Source organism: Sciurus vulgaris, assembly GCF_902686455.1.
Source record: "Sciurus vulgaris genome assembly, chromosome: 7".
NCBI classification, from domain to species: Eukaryota; Metazoa; Chordata; class Mammalia; order Rodentia; family Sciuridae; genus Sciurus; species Sciurus vulgaris.
The window spans coordinates 145,530,787-145,541,228 of NC_136467.1; the positions used below are offsets into that span (position 1 = coordinate 145,530,787).

The 10,442-nt window shown below is 47.3% G+C and overlaps 1 long non-coding RNA gene across 1 annotated transcript; it reads left to right on the forward strand.

Moving 5' to 3' along the window:
- The first annotated feature begins 4,823 nt into the window (after positions 1-4,823).
- On the forward strand, positions 4,824-8,242 carry LOC306665642. Its single transcript, XR_013765101.1, has 2 exons — positions 4,824-5,897; positions 7,448-8,242. It is a non-coding gene; the product is annotated as an uncharacterized lncRNA (long non-coding RNA).
- Positions 8,243-10,442: the final 2,200 nt, after the last annotated feature.

Here is a 10,442-nt window from a genome sequence, read left to right on the forward strand (position 1 = left end):
CTCAGTGGGTAGAATGCTTGCCTTGCAAGCACAAGGCCCTGGGTTCGACCCCAGCACCGCAAAAAAAAAAAAAAAAAGGACTGAGACCTAGTCATCTGTGATTAATAAATAAGTCTTTCAGGTGATTCAGAATCATGCTCAAGCCTGAGAACCACTGTCCTCTAGTCATGGTAATCCTGTCCCTCCTTGTTAGAGGTCGGCGTAGGAGCTGAAGCCCAAGCCAGTTGGCAAGTCACCTTCTCTGTGTTCGTGCTTAGCCTGTGGTTAAGAGTGGCCTTCCGTCTGGGGAAGCCACTCTGACTAACTGCAAAGGGAGCATACCGAGGTGACCACCCAGCCCTGAGGCTGGAAAACAGACCTGCACAAAGAACCTGAATCCCTGAACCAGGGTTCAGTCGACCCGCCCCATCTTTCAATTGTTAACCATGTGGGTCAAAAAAATGTCCCTTTCTGGTCAAATGCGTTGGCGTCAGCTGTTCAGTCACTTGCAACCGAAACCAGATCTCCAGCTATCACGACCATCACCATCTCTGTGTCATATTGAAGAAGAGAGGCCATTTGCACTAGCTTGGACCCCTGGGAAGGAGAGGTGCTAGAACTTGAACCAGTCTTTGTTGTCAAACCAACCTTCAGGATGAAGCTGCAGCAAGCCGTAAGGTTTGCTCCCTTCCTGAGAGTAGAAGGATTTCTCTTTTTAGTGGGTCAGGGTACTGAGAATTCACAGACAGTGGGCATCTGACCGAAGAAGGGACACCATGGAATGAAGAGAAGGTCCAGAGACGGGCAAGGCGGGTGCCCACAGGACACAATTCCTGCTGACTTCTGTTCTGGGCTGGCCCTATACTCTGCTGTTCCTTCATGTCCTTAAATCAGTGACGTCCTTAAATCAGCGATGTCCTCTCTCCTCTCTTTCCCCCCTGAGCAGATTGACATAATATGGTGTTCTCTAAGACCCACACCACAGGAGTGTAAAGCCAGTGTTCCTTCGAGGCGTAGGCCGACTGGTCCATGTACTTCTATAAACTGCATCCACCCACACCGTATTACTCCAAAGACGGGTTATAAGCACACAGGAACAATCTGGAAGATTCCAACTGTCAATGCCGCCAAAAGGTCGCAGCACCAGATCCTCCCCAACATATGCCATGGCATAAATTCAGTTTCCTTGCGATGGTGGGAATCTCTAGCCCGGTGCCCCCTCAGAGGATGCTGACATTTGAGGGGGGCTCCTGCTTTCCCACCACAGCATGTATTAGGGCAGTTCAGCTTTCACCCCACTCCCACCATGCTCCTGCCTCCTCTGGTGCCCCCTCAGAGTCAGGTGGCTAATTTTAATCTGTAACATGAAGCGGGGAACAGGCAAGTCCCAAGGTCCCAGGGCAGCTATGGCTAAAGAGAATGTGATCCATGGCTTCAGAGACACAGGCAAGCCAGAAGGTGACAACCCGTGTCTCCAAGGATCACCCAGAATCTACAGATGAGGGCGGATGATCTTTGTTAAAAATTCTGATGGAGAACTTCCCTTTAATGTGAAATAGTTGGTATGGTGATCAGGGAGCATTTACTGAAGACTCTGCTGGGGGCGGAGCATTATTTTGGCACTGGGAAGGGGCCTAGGTGAAGGACCGTCATTGTGAGATGTTCAGAAACAGCTGTAGGACAACTGGTCAAGTACAAGAAAACACGCTGAAGATAGTAAGATGCACTAACACAAAATCATTTCTAGGTATTGGGATATTTTTTCCAAAAATTGAATCTGCACCAAATACACATAGACTTTCTTTGTCGTCGTTTCTAAAGCAATACACTATAACAACTATTTACCTAGCATTTACATTACATCAGTATTAGAAGGAATCTAGAGATCACTGAAGTAACAGGAAGGGGCTGGGATGAGCGTACAGACAGATGTGCACAGGTTACATGCAAATGCCAATTCCATTTCATGTAAGAAGCTTTGAGCATCTCAGATTTTAGTATCCCAGGGGGTCCTGGAACCTCCCCCACAGATGGCAAGGGACAACGGTATTATTTCACCTAAAATACTGATGAGGAAACTGAGTCACTGAGAAGGCAGGTGTCCATGGCCACATAGGATGACCTGGTTCCAAGGTGACTTGGCTCTGGAGGCTGATAACAGAGATGATACCTGAGGTCAGATCTTACTGGAGATTGTATTGAGTTCTGGGCTCTAGTGTCTTCATATGAGAGGATTTCAGGCAAGACAGGAGACTCAGTAAAAATATAGCAAAGTTTATTAGAAGGGAAAGAAGTGGGGGGTACCCCGAAGGGAGAGAGTGGGTCCTCTCAGAGAGGAGAGTGACAATTTCTCTGTGTCCCAGCTTTTATTGAGGAAGGAGGCAGACGTTAGAAGGTCCTGCCCAAGTATCACCTCTAGGCTCTGGATTGACAGATACGTTAGCTAACTAACAACCTGAGGGCAGCTCTTGGCCATCTTGTCCTGGCCCACAGGTCCTAACTGGAACTGATTTTGCAGAATTCACGGTCAATGGGCTCCAGTCTTAATCATCCTGGGCTAGGTCTGGGCATTTCCGGCCTGAATTGTTTGTGTAGAGACTTGCTTAAAACAACAGGCCCTTCTGAACAGACATATTCTTGCCTTTTGGTTCTTATCCCCTAAATTTATCTACCTCCCTCCTGTTGTAGGTGGACTCGTTTACAGGGCCGAGATCAGACAAGGGTCCTGAAATAGCTACCTTGCTGTTTGAGGCAGGACTGCTGATTAACTCATTTGCTCTGAACTAAGACTTAAACTCCTGACCTGCTGCTCACATCTAGCTGCTAGCTGAGGTCACACTTCTCAGCCGGACACAGGATGTTCACAGGGAGGTACACAGAGAAGAATGGGATAGATCTAGAGGCTTCTTGGAGGAAGTAGCCTTGATGAAGAACGGTGGCAATTCAGGGCGATGTTAGGGGTCAGCGGTTGGCTGGTTGGCTAACCTGTGATATTTTTAATGATTGTGAAGAGCTTCGTAGGTGCTAGATCGTTCCATGAGTTTGGGGAGCTGGGGGAAAGGATGGCCAGCTCCCGCGTTCATCCCTTTCTTCTACAGATGAGACATCTAAGGTCTGGAGGGAGTCTCCGGTGGCCCAGCCTGTGCCACCGACTCTTGGAGATCCCCAGGTGCAGCAGGCGAGGCCTGGTAAAGGGAAGTGGGACCATGGCTAGCATCTCTCAAGTGAAGCCTGAAGGTCTCAAGAGACCTCTTCCAGGTGGGGAGACAGGGCACATTTGGCTGGCCTGCCCAGGCCTGGGTCAGGGCAGCCTGGGGGAACGGGAGGGCTGGCCCAGGGCTGTTCCTGGGTACACTCTGGATGGCTCCTGCTGGGCCCTCCTGCTGTGCACCCTCGTGCTCTGTGGCGCCCCCTTCTGGCCCATGCTGACTCGCTCCAGAGGCGGGGATGCTCAGCTGAGCTGTGGCTACAGTGGAAGAGCTGTGAGCTATCCCCTGGCAGGGGCAGCGATGAGCAAACCTGCCCGCCCTGGTGTCCTAAGGTCCTGGAAATCAGCCCAGTCGAGGATCTGTTTCTCTTCCTGTGCTGATCAGGGTTTGGCTCTCATCAACATTTTGAACATAGTGATTTTAAAATCATATGATGATTGATATGGTATTGATATGATGATAATGGTGGCTAGCTTTCATTTAGTTTCCACTGAATCCTGATGAACAGTGATTTTTTTTTTTTTAAATTTGTACTGGGGATTGAAACCAGGGAGTGCTCAACCACTGAGGCACATCCCCAGCCCTTTTAAATATTTTGTTTGGAGACAGGTTCTTGCTGAGTTGCTCAAGGCCTTGCTAAGTTGCTGAGGCTGGCTTTGAACTCGAGATCCTCTTGCCTTAGCCTCCTGAGCAGCTGGGATTACAGGCTTGCGCCACCTCCTGGCAATAATTTGGAATTTAACAGTAACCCGAGCACCCTCTTCTAAGGAGACTAGCCGGGCTCCAGTGGCCCACGGGTGACTGAAGAACGGCACATTCAGATCCGGGCTGCTGTTCCAGCATTAGGCTGTGTGATCCATGCACACAGTGCAAGATCTGTTCTTCATCTGTGTAGTGGAGACGCAGCACCAACAGATGATTCCTGATCTTGCCACAGTGTCTTTTTTTTTTTTTTTTTTTTTGGTACCAGGGATTAAACCGGGCACTTAACCATCAAGCCACATCCCCAGCCATTTTTGGTATTTTATTTAGAGACAGGGTCTCACTGAGATGCTTAGAGCCTTGCTAAGTTGCTGATGCTGGCTTTGAACTTGTGATCCTCCTGCCTCAGCCTCCTGAGCTGCCAGGATTACAGGCATGTGCCACTGAGTCTGGCATTATTATTATTATATTTTTTTGGGGGGGTGCTGGGGAATCAAACCCAGGGCCTTGTGCTTGCAAAGCAAGCACTCTACCAACTGAGCTATCTCCCCAGCCCCTGTGTCTGGCATTGACCAGGTCTATTTCAACAGTTTGTGTTATTATTTTTTTCTTTTTCTCTCCCTGTAAGCACCTGACCTTGACTTCACTACATACATGTTTCACAGTCCTGTTCTCTACAGGTATACCTGTTCCTAGGCTAAATGAAAGCACCAGATATGTCATTTGCAGCATCCCATAAAGAACATGTAATTCAATGGAGAACACGGTGGATTCTGGGTCCCCTACCCCACCCTCTGAATAAGCCTGAGGGCCACTTCCTCAGTCACAAGCATCTCTTAAAAACTGTGACGGCTATCTACTCTATGTAGATTTGTTTTTGGATGCTTTTTCCATAATCATGCACATTTCTGATCAAGTCTCTATAATCTAAGTTATTCTCATGGGAAATAATTAGGAAAGATGGAAAAGATGGAATAATTAGACAAGATGGAAGCTGGGGAAAGGAAGGTGGGGCAGGAGCGCGGGTTCTGCAAGGTGGCAATGACAACCAAGGCAGGAGACTTAGGTGTGGCAACTCCCCTCCTGTTCCTTTTGAGCAAAAGGGAGCTGTACGTGGTGCGTGCCACTCTTTGGTTAAAACCGTATGACACACCTGTAATCCCAGCAGCTCTGGAGGCTGAGGCAGGAGGATCACAAGTTCAAAGCCAGTCCCAGCAACGTAGCAAGGCCCTAAGCAACTTGGTGAGACCCTGTCTCTAAATAAAATACAAAAAAGGAGGGCTGGGAAGTGGCTCAGTGGTTAAGCACCTCTTGGTTCAATCCCTGGTACCAAACAACAACAAAACCCAAAACAAAACTAGATGACAAAACCACATGGAGGAGTTTTGAGAAATACCCAAAGGTCTATGTGGATAGTCTAAATACCACCCCCCACCCCAGGCATCCAAGTCAGTCCAGGATGAGAGCTGGATCGTAGAAACGAGTCATAACATTAAAAAAAAAAAAAAAAAAAAGTAATTATAGCTTTGGTTGGAAAGGCAGGAAAAATATGAGACAGAGTAAAATAAAATTCCCCACAATACCACTGGAAATTAAAGGGACATTCTGAAATGTGTCTGGCCACTATGGGTGGCAGCTGGGCACTGATCACACAGCTCTCAGTGCACAGCCTGTTTTATTTTCATGAACAGGTAACTGGCACCTAAGGACCATTCCCAGCCTCCTTCTGGCTTGCCCTCTTCCTGCCAGAGCAGGTGAAAGTGCTAACCATTCCCTTTTGTCATCTGTGTGACTTGATCCTGGTCTATGCAATATAAAGGGATTTCTATAGTGAGAAACATCTTCATTCCTGATTTAAAGGAAAAAGATGTAAGGGTCCCTGTGCACTCACCTCTCTCTCTCTCTCTCTCTCTGCTTTGGATGCCTGTCATGGGAGGGTATGATGCCTGGAGCTGTGGCAGCCCTCTTGTGATCGGATCACCCCAGTCTGAAGCTGAAGGCTAACACGTAAGGAAGGCAAGGAAGGTGGAAAGATGAAAGGAGCTCCATTGCTTGACGGCACCTTTGAGCTGTCAATTCAGTCCTAAGGATTTCCTATTTCTAGACTGAAGTAATAAAAAGACATTAGGTGTCAGCTACTGCTTGTCTGATGGTCCCTGCTGCTAAAAGCATCTATCCAACTAACTGACACAAATGCAAAAAACAATAATAAAAACAACTATGTTTTCACGGGTTCACCGAACATCTTAATCCTCTGGGCTTCATCTTTTCCCACGGTTGTAGCCACTGAGGTTTGCACAGACAGCAATTCTTTTTTATGTTTTGGTACCAGGGATTGAACACAGTGGTACTCAGCCACATCCCCAGCCCTTTTTTATATTTTGAGACAGGGTCTCACTAAATTGCTTAGGGCCCAAGTTGCTGAGGTTGGCCTCAAACTTAGGATCCTCCTACCTCAGCCTCCCGAGCCACTGGGATTACAGGTGTGTGCCATCGTGCCCGATACAGATAGCAATTCTTGAGGCTGAAGAAGACACTGCCTATTACAATAGCCCCTGGAATGCTGGATCTTACAAACTCTAAATATTATGCAAACATAAAAGATAAATAATAAAAAATACTTCTGTTAGGAAAAAATTATTGACTTTTATGCTGTGGAGAAGATACCACTAAGCAGCTGTGTCTGTCCTCTTGGAAGAATGGGTGTCCAGGACACTGAGGTGGCTGGTAGGAGAGTTTGAAGAATCTCCCAGGAAAAACATCAGCAGCGGAAACGGTAATGCTAAGCTGACCCTGTAAGTGCAGCTTCCGGGCTTTAATACTGAGCTGACTTGAAGCTTCAGACTCACGAACTGACTAGGGTTTCCTGAAACGGTGCATGTGCGAAACGGGGAAATAAAGGATTAAACTGAAAGGAAAAGTTCAGGCCTTCTTTATGCCCATATATTTCAACTATTCATTCCTTAAACTGTTGGTCTCAAAACAGTCACCTGCATGTGTGCCAGGCGACGACCAGACTCTTGGTGATCTCTAGGCTGAAGACAGCAATGCTTAGACCCTCCCCAGACCCCCCCGCCCAGCACCCTTCGGCTCCACGGCAGGAGCCTCTGTGGACACTTCAGATCACGAGGGTGATGTGACCAGCAGGGCGATGAATGGCGAAGCTCTGCTGTGGGATGCCTGAGGCTGAGATTCCAGAGAGATGTGTTTCTGAAAAATGCTTTCCTCTAAAACAATTTTCTTATTTTTGGAAAAACCCAAGGCCCAAGGCAAAAAGGGTTTAGTCTGTTCATGCACCACGGATGTGAAATGGGGCCGAGAAGGCCGGTGTGGCCGGATGACTCAACTCTAACACGTCAGTTTTGAGCTTGGAGGCAGATTTTGCAAATCACTCAGGGCCTTCGCCTCTCTCAGCTGCTGTTCGCCTTGTAGGAACTGCTGCTAACCCTCAAGTCTAGTTGTCTAACTTTGGCAAAAGATTTCCAGTTGGAGAGAAATGAAAGGTACCCAGAACTCATTTCCTGACTACTTCTCAATTTCATTTGCCCATTTCCCAGTGTTCCTTTGCATTCCTCTGGAGCAGACGTTCACCACCCTGAAACTCCGCCTGCAGAGCTGACTCCTGGGAAAGCTGCTCAGCAAGCTCCCGGGCAGGTGAGCATGCAGCAAGGCACCACAGCCCCCTCAGGCTGCTGGGGCTCATCGATGCCCAGCCACACCTGACCATCCCTTCCCAGGTCTCCTCCACCTGCAGCTGACCATGGCGTAGGGCACGTCAGGTGCTGCTGCAGACAGGTCCTTGCTGCTTGCAGCGCAGATCTGAGGAGTCAAAGCGAGGTGCAGAGAGGAGTCTGACAGCAGCAAGGCTGCCGTGCTCGGACTCTGTGCAAGCTGAAAACAGAAATCTGTCAAGCCAGCCTGATGGGGAATCCTGTTACCTGTTACCTGAGTCCTCATGGCCCTCTCTGAAAACCTGTGTATTATCCTCATCATTTCCCTTAGTAAACAGTTAAAATATTGTACACAAGCATGTGGAATAATTCTTTTGAATAAAAATTTATTTTACAAATCAAATATTTACTTTCAAATCTGGTTTTCATATAAACCCAAATTTTCAGTTACTTATAATTCACTAGTGTCATCATTACACAATTGATACAGTAAAATACAGTTGTTCTAGACGGAAGTTATTTTAGTTTTTCATTTGAATCATTAGAAAAACATATCAGAGGGCTGAGATGTAACTCAGTGGTAGAGCGCTTGCCTAGCATACACGAAGCTCTGGGTTCAACCCCTAGCAAGTGTCTCCCTCCCCCCCCCAAAATATTAGCCACAAATAATTAAATATTTTATTTTAAATAATAAAAATATTTTATACACTCTATTAGAGAATAAAATGTAACTGAACATTTGCTTAAGTAATAAAAGGGTTAACGAATGTTTGGGTTATAATCAAAGGAAAGTTAGGTATAAATCTGCAGAAAGATAAATATTCTCCAAATAAAATTCCAATACAAGATTAAACAGTCTCAAATATTTTATATAAGGAATACATCATTTCCAGTTAACATGTTTTTGCTTTAGTGCCAAAAAAGCCACAACAAATTTGGTAAATGTTTGCTCAAGTCATTTTTCTAGATGAGTTCTAGAGTATGGGGTGAAGATTTGTTCAGGATGCAAAGGTCTTAGAACACAGAGAGCAGGAAGCTGGCCACAGTGACAGGGCTAATGCCAGGCAGAGGGTGGAGGGGAACCAGACAAGGAGGGCAGAAGGCCGTGCTGAGCACAGCTGGGCAGAACGGCAGAGCAAAGCCCACAGGGACAACCCAGGAACAGGTGTGCTGGGGCCCAGGACTCTTGTTCTTCAAGTGTTCAGAGGCAAATCCCAGCAAGACTTCTGGTTTGAGTCAAGCCTTTCTTGAACTTGTGACTTTCCAACTGAGGGCTTGGCACACCTTGTTTGTTTTGCTAGATCCTGAGCTAGAAACCCAGCAGAGAATAATAAAACCAAACCAGCAATGAAAATCAGTGTCTCCTGTAAAGACCCACATGGTTTTGCTTATTAATGGAGTGGGACAGGAGTCAAACTGGAGTTCAGCACTTTAAAGCAGATGAAGGCAGGGGATGGGAGAAAGCAGGAAGGCAGAGAGCCCTCTGAGAACGAGGAGTGAATTGTGCGTGGACAGCCAATACCAAGGCTCCGCTGTCCATCTGATGCTCTGCTTTGGGCACCTGGCAACGTCCCTTGCACCTCCGCCATGGGGTAGCATTGAGGAGGATCTCACCTTGTTAACTTCCCCACATGCTGCACGGAGGCTGTGAGCACATGGGCGAGTTAACCAGGCATCTTCCAGTTCATATTCCCAATGCCCGATTTCCTAGGGTGATCTGAATTCTCATGACTGGGTCACACAGGAAGTTGTCTCTGCCAGCCACAGCTGGCTCTTACTCTGCAGATGCTGGAGCCAGCAGCGGGAAGGTGACACTTGTGCTTTTCTGCTCAGTGCTTTTCAAATATAAAACATTGACTACATAACAGGAACACAGTCCCAAGCCCTGAACTAGACATGCATGCCATCCACATCTTCTAAAGGACAATTTGTTGTCCCCAAGGCCCGAAGGGCTGTTCTGTGCTGCAACTCACAGAACAACCACAGGACTGAACTAAGTGATGGGATGTGAAGCCACCAGGGCCAAGAGGGATGATGCGTGAGTGCGGCTGGCAGACCCGAGACCAGCACCCCGGCTGGATGGAGGGGCAGTGCGCTTGTTTTTAACCCCCACGAGGTCAGCATTGACTCTGAAACATAAGGGCACATGGCACCCTTGCCCCTGGGGTCTTGACTTTGGAGCTGTGACCTGGTGAGTCTGGGCTCACGCACCCTCTCCAGCTCTACCCTGGGTTGTGCTGACATCAGTCACAAGCGTGGTCTTAAGGGGGAGCCACCCACGGAGCCTTTGCGTCAGGCAGTGGCTGAATGCACAGCCTTCCCCAGGGACTCGTCTTAGAAAGGGGAAGAATACATTGATAAAATATTTTGTTAAGTTATGAAGACAATTTTTTATCTACTTGAAAAGGATTAAATTATGCACTTTGAAACTGTTACCACTAATAGAAAAGTACTTCATTTTCCTATTGTATGAAGCTCAGAATCTTTGGTTTACAAATGATTTATAAAATGATAAGGACTTAACACTTCCTAAGGCTTAGAGATTACATTCAAAGGACAAAGGTAACTTAATTTTAACAATGTGGTTGGAATAGTGACATTGGGTAATTTATTCTACCAGTCTGATCAAGAAATCTTCATGTGGTTCCTGCGCGGTGCCAGACGGTGTGCAGCAAGTGCGTGTGTCCGTGTAAAGACAGAAAACATCACGTCCATGTCATCGCTTCCAAATGCTTATTCTTGTCCGCAAGCCTGGTGTTGCAGTAAGACAAGAAAGGTGCTGCTCTGAAATAACCCCAGTAGTACCCGGGATCAGAAAGGCAAGGTGGGTATGAGGATGCCGTCAGCAGCGGAGCCGCCCGTCTGGACTAGAAGGATGGCA